This window comes from Bos javanicus, chromosome 8 (genome assembly GCF_032452875.1).
Source record: "Bos javanicus breed banteng chromosome 8, ARS-OSU_banteng_1.0, whole genome shotgun sequence".
Taxonomy (NCBI): Eukaryota; Metazoa; Chordata; class Mammalia; order Artiodactyla; family Bovidae; genus Bos; species Bos javanicus.
Genome location: NC_083875.1, coordinates 16,497,902 through 16,524,595, shown reverse-complemented (window position 1 = coordinate 16,524,595; position 26,694 = coordinate 16,497,902). Strand labels below are relative to the sequence as shown.

Sequence of the window (26,694 nt, the reverse complement as noted above, 5' to 3'; positions counted from 1 at the left end):
CTGAGTGTCTTAGAGCATGATCTCATTTAATCCTCATGATAGCCCATGGAACCCCTACTGATAACTTTATACTTCCTATTGGAAATCAAAGTTCTGAGATAACAAATAACCTGTCGAGGATGATATAACTGTTAAGTGTCAGAGTTCAGATTCAAACCCAGCTCTTAATTAAAGTCAATGCCGATAAATATGATAGAATATTTACAGGCACAATTAGCTATAATCTGCCTCCTCAAAGTAGAAGAGGGTAGCTTGCTAGCATGGCAGTTTTTCAGTGATTTCTACCCAGAGAAGTCCACACCCAAGAGCACAGAAAGAGCTTACTTCTTTCTCCCTACCATTTGAAATCCATAAAAATAAAAATGCAAAGTCTGTGATAGCTTGTAAAAGAGAACCATACTTCATTTATAAAGGCAATGAGATATTTAGTAAATGTTTTTCTCTTTTTTTCTTGCTTCTTACTGTCAGACTAAATCCTCCAAACCCCTAGACCTTGGGTACTATTATATGTCATTGTGTGATTGAAAAAGATCTGTTACTAAATAATGGCAGTATTAAAAACATGAAACACTAAGATGCCCTTGATATAACAGTGGACAAAACCCTCAAATATCAATGGTCCCACTAACAAGAGAGAGAGATTTCCAACTCGTCAAGACACTGAAGTAATGAATTTGATTTGAAGTCCAAGTTTTGATATTGGGTCATTCACTCAGCAGATAAGTTTATTGAATTAGTATGTGGCTCTGGAAATAAGATCCTATAGAAAAAAGACAAAGACCCTAGTAACAAGAATATAATGTCTTAGTGAATCATATGCCTCATTAAGTAGGCATATTTGGAAAGACATTCTTGATTTTTTCCCCCAGACCATAAGAGAACTTCTTTGAAAGATAGATAATTCAGTCATACAAAATGCACTGAATTTGGTGTATGACTGGGGAGCTGTATAACAACGGTAATGTTATGTAAAATAATTGGCCTGAAAGTGATGCTATGAGTTAGGGGTTTCCTACAGCAGAGGTGTTAATGCACCCAGGCTCATTAAAGGGTTGTGTCAAAGACTGTTGGGCTGCAGCTTCTTTTCACTCACTTTGTGTCTTCTTCAGGCTCCCTTCCCCAGTTATTTTCCATGGCTTTAAAGTGTCCCCTATTATTTTGACCAAAGGTGCCCTGTGATGGAAAGGACATGAGACTTTCAGCAGAATTACTTAATTAGGTTTAAGTAAGCAGTCTGGGCCAAGTAGGTTAGGTTTGCTTTCTAGCCATAAAAATGTGCCTGCCATGCATGCTGTGTTCCCAAGGAGTGAAACAGTGATGGATATGATGATAAAACGAGGAAGGGAAGGATAAAGCCTGAGAGATAAAAGTCTCAAAAGGGAAATAAAAGAGGGAAGCAGCTGCCCCCATCTTAATTGAAGCATAAATTTCAGGAACAGGATCTGAGGTTTAATTTCAAGCGCATATTGCGGGGAGTGGAGAGAGAGAGAGTGTGTGTGTACTCTTGCATGTGATGAAAACCATGTAAGTTAAATTCTTTTCATCCTTTTATGAAGAGTTCTCATACCATTTTTAAAGGAGGAAAAATTGCAAAGTTAGAGGTTTATGGATTATCAGCGAGAGGCGTTCATTTAGTCAGCATTTAATAGAGACTAACAGAATCAATGAACGGCAGGAACGGCTCTGGTGATACAGCAGACTTGAAACCACAACTTTCTGCACTCAGGGAGCTCAATGGTTTCAGTTTATCTCTTTTCTCTGCACATACTTTCCCTGCTTGTTCCCCTACACTCTATCAGAATTCTTTTCTTATAGATTGCATTATACATTACTTTCATATTTTTATCCAAGATAACCATGCATTCAAAACACTACAGTCCAGCCCCAAACTGTATGTCCCACCTCTGTTTTGATTCACCCCTGTCCTCCGGTATCCAGCTTCCATTCTCCAAGCATAACATTGATTTTTACACCATGGTGACTTTGCCACAGTTGCCCCTAGAATGCCTTCATACACATTTCCTATCAATTAAAATTCTCCTCACTTTTCAACTGTGCAGCTGAAGTATCTCTTAAGCCTCGAAGACCTTTTAATACTCCTATCAGTTTTAAACAATCCTTCATTTCAGTTTCTAGAGAATTTTGCTTGAAATGCACCATTAAACTTTTTAGTTCCTTTTGCCTGGAGTGAGCCATTTAGTGTCTGTTTTACTCTGTGTGAACTATTTGAGGACAGGGCTGGGAGGATCACTGATTTGTTTCTGGCCTCATACTGTTTTACGTGTGATTGAGGTTCAAAGGGCTTCCAGGTGGCTCAGACTGTAATGAGGGAGACCTGGGTTCAATCCCTGGGCTGGGATGATCCCCTGGAGGAGGGAATGGCTACCCACTCTAGTATTCTTGCCTGGAGAATTCCATGGACAGAGGACCCTGGTGGGCTACAGTTAATGGGGTTGAAAAGATTCAGACATGACTGAGTGCCTAATGCTTTCATTTGACACTCAAAACATGCTCGGAGGGTAAGTAAACTTGTAGCAAAAAATATGTAACATTCATATGAGGCTTTTCATGATGGAAACAGCGGCCGCCCTGAATTCTTAAAATTTTATTTTCAGAAGACCTCAGAATAAGAATGGTGGCACAGGTGAGAATGTCCACACTCTCTGCAGAGGGTAAAGGAGACACTGCCTACACAGGTAGGACTTAAATGCTTTCCATGAACCACCTTGGAGACTACAAATTCCATTACAGGGGGCATCCTATTATCAGAAGTGCTTTGCAAAATCTGACCTTTTATAGCCTGTCTTTATAGCTTAATATTGCTTCTCTGTACAAGCATTCAGTAATGTAACATTGAGATTAGATAAACTTTTACTTTAAAAATGCTTTAAGAAGGAAAAATTCCTTTTAGGCTAAGGAACAGTGCAAATTTTTATGATTTTTTACAAACTTCCAAGAACAGAATTCATGACTTGACATTCTTTTAACTTTATGGAGAAGGTGACATGCATCACCATAAAAAAAAAAAAAATGCAACTGCCATTCTTACAACAGAGAACAAAAACAAATTTCAAACTAATATAAGTATAAATCCATAATGTATACAGTTTCTGTTCATTTTAAAAGAGTCATGAATGGATAAGAAAGCTATGGTACATATACACAATGGAGTATTACTCAGCCATTAAAAAGAATACATTTGAATCAGTTCTAATGAGGTGGATGAAACTGGAGCCTATTATACAGAGTGAAGTAAGCCAGAAGGAAAAACACCAATACAGTATACTAACGCATATATATGGAATTTAGAAAGATGGTAACAATAACCCTGTGTACGAGACAGCAAAAGAGTCAATGATGTATAGAATAGTCTTATGGACTCTGTGGGAGAGGGAGAGGGTGGGAAGATTTGGGAGAATGGCATTGAAACATGTAAAATATCATGTATGAAATGAGATGCCAGTCCAGGTTCGATGCATGATACTGGATGCTTGGGGCTAGTGCACTGGGACGACCCAGAGGGATGGTATGGGGAGGGAGGAGGGAGGAGGGTTCAGGATGGGGAACACATGTATACCTGTGGCGGATTCATTTTGATATTTGGCAAAACTAATACAATTATGCAAAGTTTAAAAATAAAATAAAATTAAAAAAAAAACAACCTAAAAAAAATAAATAAAAGAGTCAACCTTTAACTGAGAAAATATTTGAATTCACTGTCAAATCGTTTATGTCCAGAGGCCCCTTCCAAAGTTTTCATTTTTATATAGAACAGTGGAATTTATTATCTGTATATCCTAATCAACAGGACTCACTTTAAAGGACTCTCTAAGAGAAGTTATGTTTCTTTATGATTCTTAGATCAAAAGTATTGCTGTACACTTCTCTCTATATATTGATGACTTATTTCAAAAAATATTCTAAAGAATAAAAACACTTGTCTCACAAATAGAGAAGAGCTCTTTCTTTAATAATTACATTAACACATGATTATTGGCCTTAAAAATAGATTTAATTGCATCCCTCCCCTTTGTGTCTTTCTTCTAAGTCTGATGTTTTAACATACAACCCAGTTTTAATGAAAATATTGAAATAAACATAATTAGGATCAAATTTATTTTGGACTAATAAGCTTAAGAATATGGAAGCCTATCATGAAGTGTTCTTGCTGTAATTTTTTGCTAGATAACAATGTAATGAAGCATGAAACTAGTTGAGGTTTATCCCACAAATGCATCCTTCTTGTTGATGTCTCTTATTCACAGACTTTCAGAACTCTTCCAAATATGGCTAACCCAATATGCCACAAAACAGGACAAATAGTTACCCACTAACCCAGTTCATCAAATAAGGATTTGTGCCATGAGTTTGGTGATCTATACTATTTCTAACAAATTCAAAAGCCATGACTAATTTGAATTTCAGACTCTCAGGATATCATCTTATAGACAAGTTACTAGGAGATTGAGAAGACATATGTATTAAACTTTAGAAAGTCAATTATTTTCAAGCACTATCAAAATTCTTATATCCAAATAATTATCTTAGCCTATAATTTATTAACTGAGTTCCATTTGCTTTATTTTCAGAAAATAAAAAAGCTGTATTTTAAAAAAACAAACACTCCAACTGAAAGAGTTCAAGTTTTCTAAATGATTAAATTTTACATATATTTTCTGTTTTGATAATTGAACTTAAAGGAAATCTTGATTTGGGATTCATAAAACTTTGATATAAGAGCTCTGATAGTCTTAAAATCAGAAGATAGGAATAATGTAGTTGCCCCAAGTAACTGTTACTAACAAATTTTAATTATGTTATAGAGGAGGAAGAATGTTAAAGAGAAAGATCACATCTGATAGCTGAAAAGAGGTTCCAGAATGAAACAGACATAAGTCCCAGAGACAAGTTGAATAAGAGCATGTGTTACATTTTAAATTCCAAAAACCACAATGGACTAGGTCATTATGTTACCATATCAAATCATACTTAGATGAACAGAATTTAGAATGATAAATACTTTCAAAAAATAAAAGGCAAAATAATGGTATACCTTCTAAACTGGAATAACTTTGAAGCATGTATGTAAGATCATATGCTGTAAACTGCAACCCTTTCCCTACTCAACCTTCAAAAAGTACAACTGCTTATTCCATTATAGTTCAGAGTAGTTCTTTAAAGAGGAAACTGCCTTAGCTTGCAATTTGGGGCTATTGCATTAAACCATCATCCATAGTATCTTGTGTCTGCTTTACGTTATCTTAACTCCTCCCCTCCTCTTGACAAAAAAGAACTCAATCATTACTATATCCATTCTCCTGAATTCAAGGGAGCACCATTCTTCAACAACCTGTTGAGTGGACTTAGAAAGCAAACAGAGAAGTTATGCATTATTCAATATACCTTGGCAGCACTCTAAAGCCCTTAGAAATGCCTAAACAATGATAAATGATCAGATGACTCCCTCAAATCTTACCTGGTTTACTCTTTTTAGAAATCCGACCCTTGCTGTCTACCATGCAAAGCTCTTGACCACTGGATGAAATCCAAACTGGGTAGTAGATCATGATAATTCCAACACGTCATGGGCAGCAGCATCTCTCAGAATCCCACATGTCATCTCCTTGAAACAAACCTGCAACAAACAAGGCATTTTTTTCATCTAACTGAAAAATAGGGAACCATGTCCTTGGTCCAGGAGGCATCACTACTTGATCAATAAGGGAATCATAAAGGAGTGTATGAGGAGCAATAAATGCCTCTCAAGATGCTGATAAACATTAAAGCCAATAGACCAACATTTATGTGCTACAGAAGGTGTTTTGGCAAGAGTGCATGTTCCTCTTCATGTTACTATAGATCTATTTAAGCTGTCGGTGTAAATAAATATTATTGATACTAAAACTCACACATTTTATAGTGCATACCTCTTCTCCTTCATGTAGGTGACCACTTGGAGTACTCAAAAGTATTTTTCTGACTCTATTCATAATATTCTCAGGGTAACTGGTAATGAGGTTCAACAGGACAAAACTCATCAACAGCTAGAAGAAAATCCACATAATGACCTAGATCAAGGACACTTACATCTGTGAGTTCCGACATTCCACTTCAATATTCCCAACATAAAAATTAAAACATGTCTGCATGATAGTGTATGAGGAACACCTCTGATGAACATATATAAGGGGCTTCAAATTCAGCAGCCTCCATGATCCAAATCAAGATAGACCACACCAGACAGTCACCAACACAAACATGCGGTAGCCACAGTCTGTACACAAAGGAACGACCAGAAACCAGGAAAGTAATTAGATAACTAATACTGGGGCAATCTACCACACATTTAATGCTTAAACTATTTATACTCATATGAGTAAATATGGTATTTAATCTTCATAAGCATCGTTAGCTTCCATTTAAGGAGATAAAACTCCATGTATAATCAACAACTCCTGATTGTACGATTGTGTGGATACCTGGCACACAAATAACTGTGTTCCATAGAAATTTAGAAGGATTCTAAGTGGATAGATTTCTTTATTGGTCTTCCCAGGGTAGGCTTTAAGAATGACTAGATATTTTTTTAGCTACCACAACCATATTTAGCTATGTATATACTAAAACATTTATTATTATTTTATTTTCTAAATGGTGCAGCAGAAATGGTTGAGAGGTTGTTCTAAGCTGGTAAGGGGACTCATGTGAATGGTTATGTGTGGCAGATTAATGAACACAGGTGCAAAGACTGGCTTTAACAAGATACAGAATTATATATCCTTATGGATTTGTAATTAGAACTACAACTAATACTCCCAGAAGTCCATGTGGAAACTTCACTAGAAGACACAGTAGTGAGATCTCCTATATTTGTGCCATTTCAGCAAGAATGGTCATGTCTGATTCTTTGCGACCCCGTGGACTGTAGCCTATCAGGCTCCTCCATCCATGGGATTTTTCCGGGCGAGAGTGCTGGAGTGGATTGCCATTTCCTTTTCCAGGGGATCTTCCCGACCCAAGAATCGAACCCAGGTCTCCCGCATTGCGGGCAGACGCTTTACCGGCTGAGCCACCAGGGAAGCCCAAGATAGCAAGGGGTTAAAGTCAAATGCATACATCAGAATAAAATGCAATACTTCAAAGTAAGTCCTTAAAAATCAAGACATGTGTACCTGGACATTAAGTGACCATTGTGCAATTCAAAATTCAAGTGCTATGTTGATGCTATTCATATCAAACATAAATACCCATACATACACATAACAGTTGAAATTGTCAAAGCTACTGATCCAAGCTCTGGTATTGATGAAGCTAAAATTTTAGTTAACTTCTGGACACAAATGCTCTAAATTATTTTACTTTTCTTCTTAGAGGATACTCTAAGAGTTATCAAATCAAGTCTTTTATAAAACAGATCTGTTTCCATGAGTAGTAATCCTTTCCTGTCTCTTGGGGGAGAATCAGGGTATTAGAAGAAGTCATATACAGGTAGGCTAAATGTCAGGCAAGTGGAAATTAAACATCATGTTCAAGCTACCAAACTGACTTTGAAGTGAGGGATCTTTGAAAGCTAGTTGGTTTGGAAGGACCCACCTGTGACCTAATGTGATTCCTAAAACTTTAGTTCTGCCACTTACTATACAAGAGTGAAACTAAGTAAATCAGCGTAACTATTTGCTTTCTAAAATGGCTTTATCTCACCATACATAAATGATGTTATTGATCCCTTCTTTGAATGGATAGGTTTTCTGTGTATGTTTTAAGTAATGAAAAGATTTTCTACTGACCATTGACCTCTAATTCATTCATTAACCCACTTATTCTTTCCACAGATTTTAATTGAGCACTTCAGTTGTGCCACCTAAGGGGTTAGGTACCCAAATACACAATGAAAACACACTTATTCTTCCCATAAAAAATTTACTATTTACTCTATTCTGATTTGCTGACATATACTGGTACCCAAGAAAGGCAGCAACATTAGACCAAATTAAAATAATTGGTTTTATTTTATATGCCAGCCACTATATGATCAGACAAAGGGGTTATTAAGTTTGCCAGTGAGCAAACCATTATAGACCAAGGGCTACAACACAAAACGACTGACTTACCCAGTCAACTTGTATACAGTTTGTACGGGATGTGATGGTTCTGTGTCACTCTCAAGCCCACTAACTGAGTGAGTCACGATGATTCAAAAAATCCAACCAATTAGGTTCTGACAGTACATTGACATTTCTGGCATCCAGCACAGAGTCAGTGCCTCCCACATGTGTGTATTAGGCGTTGCAGTACAATCTTATGTGGCCTGTGTCACAAGTCAACAGATTTCGGTGCAGGTACTGTTACACAACACATTGCTTCACATGATGTTTGTAATATTATTTTCTCAAAGAGGATATATCACATTAAATGCATGTATTTTCCTCAAAGAGAAGTTCATGAGATGTTCATAAGAAATGCTAATTCCACAACATTGACTTGAATTTTCAAGACCAATTTTTAGAGTGAAAAAAATATAAAACTTTTCACTTTCCTCCCTTCAGATATGATACTGAATAGGAATATGGAAACAAAAGACACAGATTATACTTCTAAAAATGCTCTTTAGAAGTTAAGGAAAAAAATAAAGACATTTTACTAAAATCAATGGCTTCCAAATGGTTCCATTTTCTTCTATTTTCTCATCTTTTGTTTTTTGTATCTCTGCTTATACTGAAACTAGTTTGAAAACACTTTAAAAAATAAATGTTATTCTTATTTTTGAGAGATTTGTATTCTTTAAAAATAATTTTGAATGAGTATATTATATCGTATATAATTTATACCTCAATAATGTTGACTTACAACTTTTAAATGCATTTTTTATCATGTTCAGGGAGGTTCTAGATAGGGGCATGAGATACAGAACCTATTGACAAAATACTGTTGTATTTGAATCTAAAACAAGTCTCCAATCAATTTTTTATAAAGTAGAAGAAATTCAACATTCACAGACCCTACTTTCTTGTTTCTTGGTCTGGCCTTAAGTGCTCTGTAGTTGAATTTTGGTCTTCTTTGTCTTTCTTTATGCATACTACTCCTGTCCTTCTAGTTTATCTTATTGCTTGGAAGAAAGCTTTCCCCAGGATCCCTCTAGCACTGAGGCACATATTTCATAAGACATTGATTTGTACTTGTTGATATGATGCTTTTTAAACTTTATCTCAGGGATGTGCTTCATGACCACCATGGACACGTTGCAAAGCCCTCTGGTATCCAACGAAACCATAGGAATGCTCAGCATTCTATGAGCTCAGTGCATTTGTTAAATGACTGGTACATTTTGCAAGCCTTGTATCTAAGTCACTCATTTTCCTGCATAAACCTCAAGAATACAAGCATCAAGAATGTAGGAATAGGTAGGTTATCAGTGATTAAAGTTATGAAGCTTTTGGCCTTATGTATTTCAAATCTGTACCCTTTGATCAGTGATATTGGAAAAGGAAAGATGCCACTATTTTTTAAGTAACAGATCCATTGCTTCTAGCTTCTTTTCTTTTTCTTCATTTAGTCAAATGTAAACATTATAGATTATTTCCCAGCAGGCAGGGGTGGGTAATTAACAAAAATCACTGTTAACTGCTATCTGCTTTATATATAGTTTCTCATTTAATTGTCTCAAAAACCATGTGAAGTAAGTATTACAATAATGTCCAACTTATGGTGGTGAAAATAAAGATCAGAGATTTTAAATGATTGCCCAAGGGCATAGAGTTTCTGAAAAAGAGAGCTGGGTGTGCAGTTAATTGATACTATGGTACTATCAGTTTTAAATTCTTATAAACTGAATTTGAGAGATTTTCTCAATCTACTGATGAAAATCTGAGTGTCTGGGAAATGAAGTGACATCTCAGAGATCATAAGATCATAGCAGGTCTGGATGAATACTCAAACTCATGATGTCCCTGTCTTTCTAATACACCACTCTCTTACCCAGCTTTCTACACATGGTGTCTAAACAACTTTATAGATCTCCAATTCAGTTGTGTTTAAAGAACCATGTTTGGGGTAGGTTTTATTTTAGAAAGAAGATGCCAAAGCCAATAAACAAAATAACAGGATTTCTGAGTACTCAGTTTTAACGGAGCTTAAGTTTCTGAAATCAACAAATGATATTGTTCTCTCTCTCTTGAGCCAATTTATTTCCCAACGGAAAAAATATATAGACACCAGGAGAAGAGTGTGTTGATGGATTGTGACAAAGTGTATGATTAGATTGAACTATAAATAACACAGTGGTGTTTTGCTGATGCCCATTTGGTATGTTTAGCTCTGTTATTAGTAATTGCATGCTTAAAATAATATTCTAAGATATCCAGTTAATGTTTTTATTTCAGAAGCCCAGCAGGCAGCCTCTTAAGTGACATAAAACAAAATCTAGGGTAATTCAATCTACATCTGAGAAACCAGTGCCTGATACTCAAACAGTTCTTTGTGTCTGCTCAAAGACACCTAATTCTGAATTGATTATGACCTAGAAAATGCCAGTTAAGAATGTCCACATTCTTCCTTGATTTTTTTTAAAGGAGGGATTCTATTACACTCACAAATTCTCCACAAATGAAACATGTCTCCATTCTTTTTCATTCCTTTCCTGTTCTCACTTTTCTCCATTCCTTCCTTCCCCTCTTCTCCTTTTCTGTTCCTTCACTATCTTCTCTTCCTTTTTTTCTTCCATACTTCCTTCAATCCTTCCTTTGGTTTCCTCCCTCTTTGTCTTTTCAGCTCAACAGAGTTTTAAGAACCTGTTAAGTTCTAGTAATGTGCTAGGCTCTGAGGATAAGGCAAGTACAGATTCAGTTCAAGAGGGAGGGGACACATGTATAGCTATGGCTGATTCACGGTGATGTATGGCACAGGTCAATACAATATTGTGAAGCAATTTTCCTTCAATTAAAAGTAAATAAGATTGGGAAACTAAATAAAATAATTAATTTAAATTTTAAAAAGAAAGCATAAAAAGATAAAAGATAAAAAAAATAAAAGATTCATGTACTACCCAGGTATTGCCCATAGTCTACTAGGACGGACAGAGAAGTAAGCTGATTTATTATGGAAGAGGGGCAGGGATCAAGCCTGTATTAACTTTTCCAGAATATGTCAGCCTAGAGTAGAAAAACAGTGCATATCTTGACTCTAGGTGGCTTGGTCTGGTCAAGTGAGAACTTACAAACAAAACTGAACCCAAAAGTTCCCAAATACCTCACATTCTGAGTTTTCTGTATTTCCCTGGTAGCTCAGATGGTAAAGAGTCTGCCTGCAGTGTGGGAGATCCGAGTTTGATTCATGGGTCAGGAAGATCCCCTGGAGATGGAAATGGCAACACACTCCAGTATTCTTGCCTGGAAAATCCCATGGACAGAGGAACCTGGCAGGCCATAGTCCATGGTGTCGCAAAGAGTCAGACAAGACAGGGTACCTAACACACTGAGCTTTCTGTGGCTTAGGAAGGGATCTTACAAATACTCAGGCCTTACAATCAAATGTCTCAGGGTCAGTCACATGACTCAAAGATGAACACAGCTTGGTTGACTACAACCAGAAGCCAAATGGACAGTCAATGGTAAAGTGAAGAAAGCAAGCTTAGCCTAAGAGCATCATAAACATATTAAACACTGCTTTTCCAGAGAGAACACTCTTGTTAACAGGTTTTGGTCACTTGTCACCAGTTTAAGATGCTGCTTTACAACTATTGAAGAGTCACTGCCCATTGCTGTCTACATGTTGGTCCCATTTCCCCACCTATTGGCAAAATCCATGGTAGGTAAAGATTTCTCAAGAAATCTTTCTAGTGGAGGAAAAAAGTCCTTTGTATTAGCTTGTTAAAATCATCAAAAACTGCATTTCATACTGTAGATTCCTGGGCACCACTCCAGAATTAAACTCCATTTTTGGAGTGAAATTGGAAATTCTGCAAATGACAGTTCCCTAGATTGTACAAAGATGAATTAGTGTTTAAGAATCATTATTGGTGATTTAAGAATCACTATTAGTGTTTAAGAATCACTATTCTAGAACAAAGCCTGTTTTGGGCATTTCTAAATATGGTCCCACAAGTTTTAATTTATAACATCTATTTCTCTTTTACTTTCAAATAAATACATCTATTTTGGAAAAAATATTCTTCCTTGAATTGAATAAATTGAGAAATTTCCTTTAAAGATCCACCCTTTTTCTTCAAATATTAAAAAAAATGTATTTTAATGTTCCATATGTGTGCAATCTTCATCACTCTTCTTATTTAATATAACTTTAATTTTTGATAACTAAAAAGACTTCCTAAGGATAGAAACCATTATCGGCATCTGGAATCATTGTGGATAGTACAGATTAGTCATAATAAGGAAGGAGGAATCAAGTTCTCTTTGGTATAAGGCAGCACTGTACCTACAATGGGAAATAAGAAATGAAGGGAGCATAGTGATCTCAGGACAACTTCCCTTTCATGGAGGAGAAGTTTATTCTCTCTACATGACCACCCTCAATAACAGTCCACAGACGGCAGGAGTCTGACAGCGATTACTGAGGGGATCACATTCACTTCCTGATGGGATGCACTCAGCACTTTTGAGACGCCACAGCTCCTTTCAGAGGAGTGGTGGTGGTGGTTGTAGGGTATTTCAGGAGTTAGAGAGCATTTGAGAAAGAAGGGTTAGGAAAAGAACACATAATTGGCAGGCAATCACTGTGAATTAATGTGTTGTGGTGGATGCTTTACTCATGTGTTCATTTCATCATTACAGCAAACCTAGGAGACAGATGTGATTATTCCTGCCTGGTGACCGAGAAAACCTAGAATCACTGAGGATAAACAGCTTGCCTAGGGTCAAAAAGCCAAGAGGGAGAAGCAGAATTTACACTTCTGACTTCTTAGTGGCATCAGCCATGTTTTGTTCTAATAGAATATGTTATAGATTGTCCTATGAATTTGCTTTTATAATCACTTCAAGAATAAACCCAGGTAGACCATTTCTCTCTTTTATTTGTATTTCTAGACTTTCCCTTTTCTGAACACTTTGCCCAACATCAGGTATATACACATAAAATACGAGAGAGAGAATGCCATGTTTGTTTGTTTGTTTTTGGCTGTCCAGGAACCAACACATTCCTCTTCCAATTAGGTCCCTGATTTTTGTTAGGAAAGTAGGACAGAGCTTGAATGCTGTATTATTATTGTATTCTGCATTATTAACATAAGGATAATCTTGAAGGGAAGGGGAAGCCTTCTTTCTATTGCTGCCGGGGAATGAGGGGAGCACAGATGTGATATAAACTTGGATGCTTAAGGGAATGATACATAAATAAATATATGACATATATACACATATTATATATATAGCTACATATATATTATATGTGTGTGTGTGTGTGGGTGGTAAAGAATCTGCCTGCCAATGCAGGAGACACAGGAGACGAGGGCTGGATCCCTGGGTCAGGAAGATCCCCTGGAGGAGGAAATGGCAACTCACTCAAGCATTCTTGCCTGGAAAGCCTCATGGACAGAGGATCCTGGCAGGCTACAATCCACGGGGTCACAAAGAGTTAGACACGACTAAGCAAGTGTACACACACATGTGTTTTATATATACATACATACATACATATATATATATATATATATATAAAGTGACTAAAAGAGTAGGTTTTCCTGCAATGTGACAATGTTTATTTTTTCAGCTCCTACCTTCCCTTCCACGTTCTTTTCCACATGCCTATTTTGTAAAGTCTGAATCTCCTTTGGCTAAGTTCATTTTAATGTTTAAGAGAGCCAGCATTATTTTCCAATACTTGTAACTAAAAATCCTGACTGACACAGAATTTTGATTTTTAAAATTGATAAGAAATCTGCTAGGACTCAGCTAGGAAATTGACCCAAAGTAATATGAAGCATGTCAAAGAGAATAACAAAGAGGAAAGAAAATCAGGGGAAAAAAAATACTGAATAGAGAGACTGTGGCTGAAGTTATGATATATTTAGAAAAAGTACCAAAAACAAGTACAAAAACAAAAGCCAGAAAGACGGTGTCTGGTAAATTTCAAATCAATGTTTTAAGGAGAATGTTGAGAATGACTTCCAGATACAATTAGATAGCTAGCACAACTATTCAATAAAGATACATTAAATTTAAAGTGATTTGCTTCACAAACAAATGGAAAATGAAATTTAAATAATGATGGTACTGATGAAACTGTCTAGAGGGCAGCAATGGAGATGCAGACATAGAGAACAGACTTTTGGACTCAGTGAGGGAGAGAGAAGGGTGGGATTATTTGAGATAGTCAGGATGAAACATACACATTACCATATGTAAAGTACATAGCTAGTCTGGGGCTCTGTGACAACCTAGAGGGATGGGATGGGGAGGGAGGTGGGGAAGAGGTTTAAGAAGGAGGGGAGATATGTATACCTATGGCTGATTCATGCTGATATATTGCAGAAACCATCACAATATTGTAAATTAATTATCCTCCAATTAAAAATAAAATTTTAAAATAATATATTATTGTATCACAAAATATAGTACATAAAGAAATTCATCAAAAAATGTGTATAATCAGGCAGAATTCTAACCCAGCCTCCATGGTTTGTGCCTCTTGGGGGTAAATGTCGATACAGTCCCCTCCCTTTGAATGTGGGAGAGACCTGTGAAAATGAGTTGTTGCTTATGATTAGATTACTAGTCAGTTGCCATTGAGTTAAGCAAAAGGAAGATCATCCTGGTTGGGCATGACCTAGTCAGGTAAGCCTTTAAAAGAAGGTGCAGTTTCAGAGAGATGCCTTTAGTTGGCCTTGAAGGTATAGCACCCAGGAGTTCTACAGTCCAAGGAAATGAATTCTGCCAATAGCCATCTGAGCTTGAGGGGAAAAAAACCAAAAACCTGAGTTTCAGAAGTGATCTCAGAGATGTCTGATACATGATTTCCAAGCTCTGAGAGCTTAGGCAAAGGACTCAACTACACTAAGTCTAGACTCCAGACCTATAGAAATTGTGAGATATTAAATGGATGTTGCTTTAAGCCATTCAATTTGTGGTGATTTTTAAAGCATCAGTAGAAAACTAATACAACCTATAATGTCTCTACACTGAAGACAACAAAATATTGTAAGAAAATTAAAGAGAATTTAAATAAACAGAGAGATACACTATGTCTATGCGTTAGAAGACTCAATGTTTTTAAGACACTAAGACCCTTTGAGCTGATTTATAAAGTCAATACAATATAATCACAATCCCAGCAGGCTTGTAAACAAAATAGAAATTGTGAAGCTAATTCTTTAATTTATACAAAAATATAAAGGATATAGGCAAAGCCAAAATAAATAAAAAAGAATTAAAATTAGGTAATTTACTGTATTTGGCTTCAAGTCTTCCTATAAAGTCACAGTAATTAAGATGTGGGTTACTGATACAATGATACACAAATGGATCAACTGAAAAGAATAGAAAATCTAGAAATGCATCCACAATGATACCATCAATAATTTCAACAAAGCATATAGAGTGAAAATATAGACATAAGAGATACGCAGCAAATGTAGGTCACTGGTTACATGAAGGGCAGGAAGCAGAAATGACTGCAAAGGAAGATTCAGCATCATCTATAAAGATCTGCTTCTGACACAACAAAAATGAAAACAACAAAACTGAACTAAGTATGACAAAATGACAAAAATTGTTAAACTGGGTAGAGGTGGATTTACAGGCTATGTTTCACTATTTAGATTTTTTTATGTTTGCTTGAAATCTTTCTTTCAAAAACTACTCTTTCCTTTTGACTCACAATTTCCACAATTTGAGTTCACATAAACAATCTATATTGACTTAAAAAAATTTTTTTGTATCTATTTGATATCTTTCCCACATAAGAGAAATATGATTTCTATATAATTATCAAAATGAGATATCTTCTCTGTGAAGTTCCAAGTTTTCCTGGCATTTGTCATTCTGCACAAAGGATCTATACCTACATATTACCAACAGCCAATGACTGCTGCCGTACAGTGATGTTTAATGCTTATCTCACAGGGAGCGATCAATCACTGCACTTCTGATCTTATCCACATGGACACTTCTCTGCTTCGGGTATGGCCTTTACTTTAATGTACATTCAGATCTGCAGAGCTGTGTGAAGCAGTGATATTTGTGGTTGGATCTGATGCACTTTAAATATTCTCCCAACTCAGATACAGCACTAGTAACTCACAGATCTGTAACTCTGGACATTCAATCCCTTTTGGACTTCAGACCTTTACTTCCGCCCGCCTATCCTTCATGTTCCCTGGCTATGAGACAAGCACCTCAGCTTCAGGCGATTCACAATTAAACTAAATAACTCCCTTTATGAGATGTCTCTTCCTTTTTATATTTTACATTCATGTCAATGAATGGTGTTGCTAGCCACACAGATGCAGAAACCAACAAAACAGGTAAGAACAAAAAACAACATTGAGAAACACATGAAACAATGGAAATTACCTTTTATTCCTCCTCCTTCCTTATTCCCATACCTAGTCAGCAATAGGTCATGTTTGCTGTAACTGTTAAATATCTTTGAACTCATCCCCTTGTCTCTTTAGACTGCTAAAACTACTTCCAAAGTGGTATTCCAGCCCAAATCCAGCTTTCTCTAAGCAATTGCTCTTTGAAATATAAATCTCACCATCATCACCAATATGATAAAATCAAAATTTCTTGACTATGACATACCATCCTTTATTTTATGAAATCCGTTCATCATCTAACATACCCTGGTAACTTCCAAAACACGACATGCTGTCCTTTGTTGTCCTGATTTTGATAGGCTACTTTCTCTTTGAAAACTTGCCTTGCTTTGTTTATCTGGCAAACTAGCCTTAGCTCCAGCATTACATCTTTGACTAAAGGAATTCCCGGGGCTTCCCAGGCAGTGCTAGTGTCAAAGAATTTGCCTGTCAGAGCAGGAGATGCAAGAGACACAGGTTTGATCTCTGGGTTGGGAAGATCCTCTGGAGTAAAATGGCACCCCACTCCCGTATTCTTGCCTGGAAAATTCAATGGACAGAGGAGCCTGGTAGGTGACAGTCCAAGGAACCCCAAAGTCAGACATGACTGAGAACACACACACATACATGCACACACAAGGATTCCTGTAGTAACCTATCATACTCAGTCACCAGGTTGAACCTGAATCATTTGTAAAATGTCCATTTCTCCCCAGTAGACTAGGCCTCCTTAACATCAAGGATTCTAGGCAATGTTCATCTTTAAAAAGAGCACTGAGATCGCCAGTAATAAGTACACAATAATTGCGGTGTGGAAGAAATAGTTACAAGTATTAGAGGAGGAGAAGACAGAGAAAATGAGACTGAGAGAGAGGTATTCCCATAATTAAAAAAAAAAGATATGAAATAACTATCACATTTAATATGATAAAACTTGAAACAGAAGAAAATCTGTTTCAGACCTGATTGGGACAGAAATTTGGGGGACAGCATAGTTCACATCCAAAATTTTAGCAAATCAAATAAAAACCATATAAGAACATAATACATATGCTTAGGTTAGGTTAGGCTATGATAGAACAGAACTTTGTTAATTGATGGTGGGAATGCTGGATGGTACAGTTACTTTGGAAGGTAGTTTGGCAGTTCTTGCCAACTAAACATAGTCTTCCCATATGATATAGCAGTTGGTTTCTTTGTTATTTATCAAATGCAGTGAAGACATATTCCCACAAAAACCTGCATGTGAATATTTATAGCATATCTTGGTTCATATTTGCCAAAATATGGAAAAAACAAAGAGGCTCTTCATTAGGTGAATGCATAAATACAGTGCAACATATCTATTCAATGGAAGATCAGCACTAAAATGAAGTCCTACGGTTCAGCACTACAAAACAAAACCAAAATTATCAAGCATTAAAGAGACATGAAAGAAACTTAAATGTGTATTTCTAAGTGAGAGAGGGCAATTTTAAAAGGTTATATACTATATGATTCCAACTATATGACATTCTGAAAAGGTGAAACTATAGAGGCAGTAAGAAGATCAGTGTTCACCAGGAAGGAAAGAAGGAAGGAACACGTGCAGCACAGTTGATTTTCAGGGCAGTGAAACAGCTCTATATGATTACATAATGGTGGGTACAGGTCATTATACATTTGTCCAAACCCAGAGATTGTACAACATGAAGAGTGAACTCTAATGTAAGTTATGCACTTTGGGTGATTATGATGTGTTAATGGCTGTCATCATTTGTAACAAATGTAATGGGGGCTGTTGATGGTGATAGAGATGGTTGGGTGGAATCACCAACTCGAAGAACATGAGTTTGAATAAGCCTTGGGAGTTGGTGATAGACAAGGAAGCCTGGCGTGCTGCAGCCCATGGGGTAGCAAAGATTCAGACACAACTGAGCAACTGAACTGATTGCCTGATATATATATATAATATATGTAAGACATCAATATTAAGTTGGGTTTATCCCCGCAATTCTACACACTAACAAGAAAATATCAGGAAAAGAAATAAAGAAAACAATCACATCAAATACAATAGGTTGTTTCCGTATTCTAGCTATTGTAAATAGTGCTGCAATGAACGATGGGATACATGTGTCATTTTCAATTTTGGTTTCCTCGGGGTATATGCCTAGGAGTGGGATTGCTGGGTCATATGGTGGTTATATTCCTAGTTTCTTAAGGAATCTCCATACCGTCTTCCATAGTGGCTGTATCAATTTAAATTCCCACCAACAGTGCAAGAGTGTTCCCTTTTCTCCACACCCTCTCCAGCATTTATTGTTCGTAGATTTTTGATGATGGCCATTCTGAACGGTGTGAGGTGATATCTCTTTGTAGTTTTGATTTGCATTTCTCTGATAATGAGTGATGTTGAGCATCCTTTCATGTGTTTGTTAGCCATCTGTGTGTCTTCTTTGGAGAAATGTCTGTCTAGGTCTTTTCCCCACTTTTTGATCGGGTTGTTTGTTTTTCTGGCATTGAGTTGTATGAGCTGCTTATATATTGTGGAAATTAATCCTTTGTCAGTTGTTTCATTTGTTATTATTTTCCTCCATTCTGAGGGTTGTCTTTTCACCTTGCTTATAGTTTTCTGTGCTGCGCAAAAGCTTTTAAGTTTAATCAAGTCCCACTTGTTTACTTTTGTTTTTATTTCCGTTACTCTAGGAGGTGGGTCATAGAGGATCTTGCTTTGATTTATGTCATTAAGTGTTCTGCCCAAGTCTTCCTCTAAAGTTTTACAGTTTCTGGGCTTACATGGAGGTCTTAATCCATTTTGAGTTGATCTTTGTGTATGGTGTTAGGAAGTGTTCTAATTTCATTCTTTTACATGTAGCTGTCCAGTTTTCCCAGCACCACTTATTGAAAAGGCTATCTTTGCCCCATTGTATATTTTTGCCTCCTTTGTAAAAAAAAAAAAAAAAAAAAAAAGACTTCCCTGGTGGCTCAGATGGTAAAGCATCTGCCTACAATGCATGAGACCTGGGTTTGATCCCTGGGTGGGGAAGATCCTCTGGAGAAGGAAATGGCAACCCATTCCAGTACTCTTGCCTGGAAAATCCCATAGGAGGAGCCTGGTAGGCTATAGTCCATGGGGTCGCAAAGAGTCGGACATGACTGAATGACTTCACTTTGTAAAAAAATAAGGTACCCATAGGTGCATGGATTTATTTCTGGGTTTTCTATCTTGTTCCACTGGTCTATGCTTCTGTTTTTGTGCCAGTACCATACTGTCTTGATGACCATAGCTTTGTAGTAATCTGAAGTCAGAAAGGTTGATTCCTCCAGCTCCATTCTTCTTTCTCAGGACTGCTTTGGCTATTAGGGGTCTTTTGTGTTTCCATATGAATTATGAAATTTTTTTGTTCTAGTTCTGTGAAAAATGTCTGTGATGTTGGTAATTTGATAGGGATCACACTGAATTTGTAGATTGCATTTGGTAGTATAGTCATTTTCACAATATTGATTCTTCCTACCCAGGAACATGGAATATCTCTCCATCTGTTTATGTTGTCTTTGATTTCTTTCATTAGTGTCTTATAATTTTCTGTGTGCAGTTCTTTTGTCTCCTTAGGTAAGTTTATTCCTAGATATTTAATTTTTTTTGTTACAAAGGTGAATGGGACTGATTCCTTAATTTCTCTTTCTGATTTTTCATTGTTAGTATATAGAAATGCAAATGATTTCTGTGTATTGATTTTGCATCCTGCAACTTTGCTAAATTCACTCATTAGCTCTAACAATTTTCTGATACTATCTTTAGGGTTTTCTATGTACAAAAAGGCCTCTTTTGAAATTAAGTAGCCAGCTCATTGGCTATCAATCAGGTGTATAATATTCTTTATCTGGATATTCTTTTTCTTTATATCCATATAGTGATAATTACCTAATCAATTATTTTACTGTAAAAGTATATTTTCCTAGAATGACTATTCTTTCAATTGGTCAGTTTTGTCCCTTCCCTTTGCAGATTTTGAAATAAAATTGTGATATAGGGCCTTAACAGATTTGATTAATTTGTTTTTATTTTTAAGTTTCAAATCATGAAAATAAAAATGATAAGGAGGGAAGGAGGTGGACGGGATAGTGGAGGAGAGGCTTGTCCAAGAAAATGGGAAAATGATGAGTAGAAACAATGAAATTTGAAGGGCTATGAAGGAGAAACTTTTCAGCTATGAAATTAAAGCATATGATTATGAATTAGATTTTGAAGTTGATGGTAAACTTGAAGAGTATCTGCATAAGAGGATTACAGGAATAAATTTATTAACATACATAGGGTACTGTGTAGTGTTATAATGTCCTATTCTGATTAGGGGACTTTGTGTTATTTTTAAAATTACTAGGTTCCTATAAATCCTTCTCTCCTTTCCACCAAAAACATATTTCTGCCTTCATACAAGACTGAATACAATTACTGTAGTTCCAAGAAAACATTGATAGTTTTCTTAACATGCTAATGTGAAATAAGCTCACATGTGGCTTATTGCTGTTGCTGTTTCCACTTGAAATAATCACTTACATTACTCTCATCCCATAGGAAGTTTCAAAGTGGAAGATATCACCTTGTGCCTTTACAGTTAATCAGAGCTCTGCTGTGTCAGGAAAACGGAAAATCTGGCCTTCCTGTTTTTAATGACCCAAAGGGAGTTATCCATTACATTAAATGCCACAGCAACTCACAAAATATAAAGGATTTAAGGCAGAGACAATATATCATCCAAACTTTTCATACAAATAGATTAATAGTCCAGGTACCAAGCAAAATACTAATAGAGAATAATCCTGACACCTGTCCCGAGGACTGATGAAGAAACTACACTGAGTGGAAGTTTAATCACTGATTTCCTATGGCACAGCCAGTTTCCTAATGAGACCACATGATTACACGTGAGAGAATTCATATCCTTGGCTAATACATAATTATATCTGGAAGCATAACTGCTAAACTAGGAAACAATCATTTCAAGAGGATACTTTTTGCACACAAAATAGATATATTTAACAAGGGGGACTCTGGATTCCTATTTACAGATTTAATATCATAGATTCAATTTAAGAAATATCTAAAAGCCCCAATAAACTATTTTACTTTATGTAACAATAATTTTTTAAAATTTATTTTATACTGGATTGTAGTTGATTTGGGCTCCCCAGGTGGTGCTAGTCGTAAAGAACTGCCTGCCAATGCAGGAGACATAAGATACAGGAGTTCGATCCCTGGGTTGGGAAGATCTGCTGGAGGAGGGCACGGCAACTCACTCTAGTATTCATGCCTGGAGAATCCCATGGAGAGAGGTTCTTGGTGGGCTACAGTCCATAGGGTCACACAGAGTCAGACACAACTTTAATGACTTAGCATGCACGCACATAGTTGATTAACAAGTTTGTGTTAGTTTCAGGTGTATAACAAAGTGACTCAGTTATACATGTACATGTATCTATTCTTATATAAATTCTTTTCCCATTTAGATTACTGCAGAATACTGAGCAGAGTTCCCTGTGCTATTCAGTAGATCCTTGTTGGTTATCTATTTTAAAAATTAGCAATGTGTATATGTCAATCTCAAACACCCAATCTATCTGTCCCACCCCTACTCCCCTGTGCTAACTGTAAGTTTCATTCTCTGAGAGTCTGTTTCTGTTTTGTGAATAAAAGATCGTTTGTATGTTTTTTTTTTAAGAGTCTACACATAAGCGGTAACATATGATATCTTTGTCTGACTTACTTCACTTATGATAATCTCCAGGTCCATTCATGGTGCTACAAATGGCATATTTCATTCTTTTTTAATGACAGAGTAATATTCCACTATAGTGTATATATGTATCACATCTTTATCCATTTGTCTGCTGATGGACATTTAGGTTGCTCTGCTCCCATGTCTTGCCTATTATAAACAGTACTGCCATGAACATTGGGGTACATACATCCTTTCAAACTTTTTAATCTGGATATATACCCAGGATTGGGATTGCTGGATCATATGGTAGCTCTATTTTTAGTTTTATAAGGAACCTCCATACTGTTCTCCATAGTAGCTGTACCAATTTACATTCCCATCTACAGCATAGGAGGGATCCTTTTTCTCTACACTTTCTCCAACATTTATTGTTTGTAGACTTTTTGATGATGGCCATTCTGACTGGTGTGAAGTGATATCTCATTGTAGTTTTGATTTGCGTTTTTGGATAATTAGCAATGTTAGCATCTTTTCATGTGTCCCTTGGCCATCTGTTTGTCAGTTTTGGAGAAATGTCTATTTAGGTCTTCTGTTCATTTTTTGATTGGATTTTTTTTTTTATACTGAGCCATATCTCAACATTCAAGAAATGAAGATCATGGCATCCAGTCTCATCACCTCCAGTCCCATGGCAAATAGATGGGGAAAAAAAGGAAACAGTGACAGACTTCACTTTTTGGACTCCAAAATCACTGCAGGTGGTGACTGCAGCCATGAAATTAATAGACACTTGCTCCTTGGAAGAAAAGCTATGACCAACTTAGACAGCTTATTAAAAAGGAGAGACATTACTTTGCCTACAAAGGTCCAGCTACTCAAACTTATGGTTTTTCCAGTAGTCATGTATAGATCTCAAGAGTTGAACTATAAAGAAAGCTGAGCACCGAAGAATTGATGCTTTTGAACTGTGATGTTGGAGAAGACTCTTAAGAGTCCCTTGGGCTGCAAGAAGATCAAACCAGTCCATCCTAAAGGAAATCAGTCCTTAATATTCATTGGAAGGACAGTTACTAGAGCTGGAGCTCCGATACTTTGGCCATCTGATGCGAAGAACTGACTCATTGGAAAAGATCCTGATGCTGGGAAAGACTGAAGGCAGGAGGAGAAGGGGATGACAGAGGATGAGATGGTTGGATGGCATCACTGACTCTATGGACATGAGTTTGAGCAAGCTCCAGGAGTTGGTGATGGACAGGGAAGCCTGGCGTGCTGCAGTCCATGGGGTTGCAAAGAGTCAGATAAGATTGAGTGACTGAACTGAACTGACATGAACTGTGCTTCCATAGGTAGGTTTTTTCCTAAGTATTTTATCCTTTTTATATTGTGTGCATACATGCTCAGTTTTGTCTAAATCTTTGCAAACCTTGGGACTCTAGCCCACCAGGCTCCTCTGTCCATGGGATTTCCCAAGCCAAAACACTGGAGGGGGTTGCCATTTCCTTCTCCAGGGTTATCTTCCTGACCTACAGATCAAACCCGCATCTCCTGCATTGGCAGGTGGATTCTTTTGCCACTGAGCCACCTGGAAAGCAATTATTCTTTTTGATGCAATGGTAAATGGAATTAAAAAATTTTTTTTCTGTCTGATCTTTAGTTATAAGTGTATAGAAATGCAACAGATTTCTGTGTATTAATTTTGATGAAACTTTAGCCAGACTCATTAAAAAAAAAAAAAAAGGAGGAGAGGGCTCAAATTAATATACTTAACAATATAAAAGGAGAAGTTACAATGGACTCCACAGAAACACAAAGGATCATAAGAGACTACTACAAGAAATTATATGCTAATAAAATGAACAACCTAGGATAAATTGACAGATTCTTAGAAAGGTACAATCTCCTAAGTATGAACCAAGAAGAAAGAGAAAATATGAACAGATCAACCATGAGTACTGAAGTTGAATATGATTTTACAACTCCCAACAAACAGAAGTCCAGGACCACATGGCTTCATAGAAAAATTCTATTATACATTTAGAAAAGAGTGGATTCCTATCCTTCTGAAACTACCTATTTTTCTGAAATTATTCCAAAAAATTTCAGAGGAATGAATACTCCCAAACTCATTCTATGAGGCATCATCACCCTGATAACAAAACCTAACAGATACAACAAAAAAATAAATTATAGGCCAATATCACTGTTGAACACTGCTGAGGAAATTAATAGAAATAGTCTTGTTCAGGCTTCAGAGGCAACGATAGGCTTTTGACTGAACAGAGACCCTAAAAGGAGTTACATGCTAAGCTGCTGACCAGCAAAAATGGGAAAACTAGGTCTTGAGAACCAACACATAAGGAAGGGAGTAAGTCACAGGGAAGGGAGTAAGTCATGGAGCTTTCTGGTCCTTGAGAATTTGGCTAGTTCCTGAGATTAGCAAACATTCTGAGACTTTGAACTAGAGATACAAGCATTTAGCATAATAGCCAGAGCTGCATCTTTGCATGTAAGCTGATGATTATCAGCTTGCAGCTTGGCAATAAAAGCAGGATTCCTCTGGATGGCACTCGGTCTCACCCATGGGATGGAAGCACTGTCCAGGATTTTCTAATTGGGAACTCCATGTTGCTATTTGAGGGATCTCCCAGCATTTCTTAAACCAGGGATACATGTTCCTCCAATTTGGTGATGTGCCTTTGATTTCTTGGTGTGTTGCTTATGTATCTTTTAATTGGAAACTCAAGTTTGAATCTGTATGTGCTTCCCCAGTTTGGTGATACATAAATCTGTTTCTTGATATTCTAGTTGCATATTGGGAACTATTTTTCCAATTTGGCAATGTGTGTAAATATATCTATAGTGTCTATATATGTGTGTGTGTGTATATATATACACATATACATATATATATATATAAAATTTGTTGTTGTTGTACAGTCGCTCAACCATGTCTGACTCTTTGTGACCCCATGTTCTGAAGCATGCCAGGCTTCCCTGTCTTTCACCATCTCCCAGAGCTTGTTCAAACTGATGTCCATTAAGTTAGTGATGCCATATAACCATCTCATTCTCTGTCATCCCCTTCTCCTCCTGCCTTCAGTCTTTCCCAGCATCAGGGTCTTTTATAATGAGTCAGTTCATCATGTCAGGTGGCTAAAATATTGGAGCTTCAGCTTCAGCATCAGTCCTTCCAATGAATATTCAGGGCTGATTTCCTTTAGTATTGACTGGTTGGATCTCCTTGCAGTCTAAGGGACTCTCAAGAGTCTTCTCCAACACCACAGTGCAAAAGATCAATTCTTCTGTGCTCAGGCTTCTTTATGGTCCAACTCTCACATCCATACATGACTACTAGAAAAACCATAGTTTGATTATATGGACCATTGTTGGCAGTGTAATGTCTCTGTTTTTTCATACACTAAGTTTGTCATAGCTTTTCTTCCCAGGGGCAAGTGTCTTTTAATTTCATGGCTGTAGTCACTGGCCACAGTGATTTTAAAGCCCCTCAAAATAAAGTTTTTCACTGTTTCCACTGTTTCCCCCTCTATTTGCCATGAAGTGATGTGACCAGATGCCATGATCTTAGTTTTCTGAATGTTGAGTTTTAAGTCAGCTTTTTTACTCTCCTCCTTCGCCTTCATCAAGAGGCTCTTTAGTTCCTCTTCACTTTCTGCCATAAGGGTGGTGTCATCTGCATACATTAGGTTACTGATATTTCTCCCAGAATTCTTGATTCCATATCATGCTTCATCCAGCCTGGCATTTCGCATAATGTACTCTGCATATAAGTTTAATAAACAGGGTGACAATATACAGCCTTGATGTACTCCTTTCCCAATTTTGAACCAGTCTTTTGTTCCATGTCCAGTTCTAACTGTTGTTTCCTGACCTGCATACAGATTTCTCAGGAGGCAGGTAAGGTGGTCTGGTATTCCCATCTCTATAAGACTTTCGACAGTTTATTGTGATCTACACAGTCAAAGGCCTTAGCATAGTTAATGAAGCAGAAGTAGATGTTTTTCTGGAGTTCTCTTGCTCTTTGTATGATTCAAAGGATGTTGGCAATTTGATCACTCATTCTTCTGCATATATATATACACAATTTGATAACTGGTTCCTCTGCTATATCACTTACTATATTACTTGTCCTCATACTGTAATTTACTATTAACAGAATAAACTTCCTTATTTCTCATTTACTAAAGTGTAAAGTTATTTTGCTAGTGAATCCCCTGAACTTGAAAATGAAAGTCTTTCAGCAGATCATGAATCTTTCAGCAGAACAAATGTAGACACAAAAGTACTCAACAAAATACTAGCAAACCAAACTCAGTAACACATTAAAAGGGTCATAACCCATGATCAAGTTGAATTTACCCCAGGGATACAAGGATTTTTCAATATATGCAAATCAATCAGTGTGACATCAAAAAATGAAGAATAAAAACCATATGATCATATCAA

At 36.7% G+C, this 26,694-nt stretch overlaps 1 protein-coding gene across 11 annotated transcripts in view; it reads right to left on the bottom strand.

Moving 5' to 3' along the window:
* Positions 1 to 26,694, bottom strand: part of LINGO2 (leucine rich repeat and Ig domain containing 2) — a 1,446,924-nt gene that overhangs the window by 367,948 nt on the left and 1,052,282 nt on the right. For all 11 annotated transcript variants that reach the window (XM_061425094.1, XM_061425103.1, XM_061425099.1 and 8 more), the window contains one exon: positions 5,477 to 5,635. The gene's annotated coding sequence lies outside the window, so the exon portion shown is untranslated. The remainder of the gene's footprint in view (positions 1 to 5,476; positions 5,636 to 26,694) is intronic.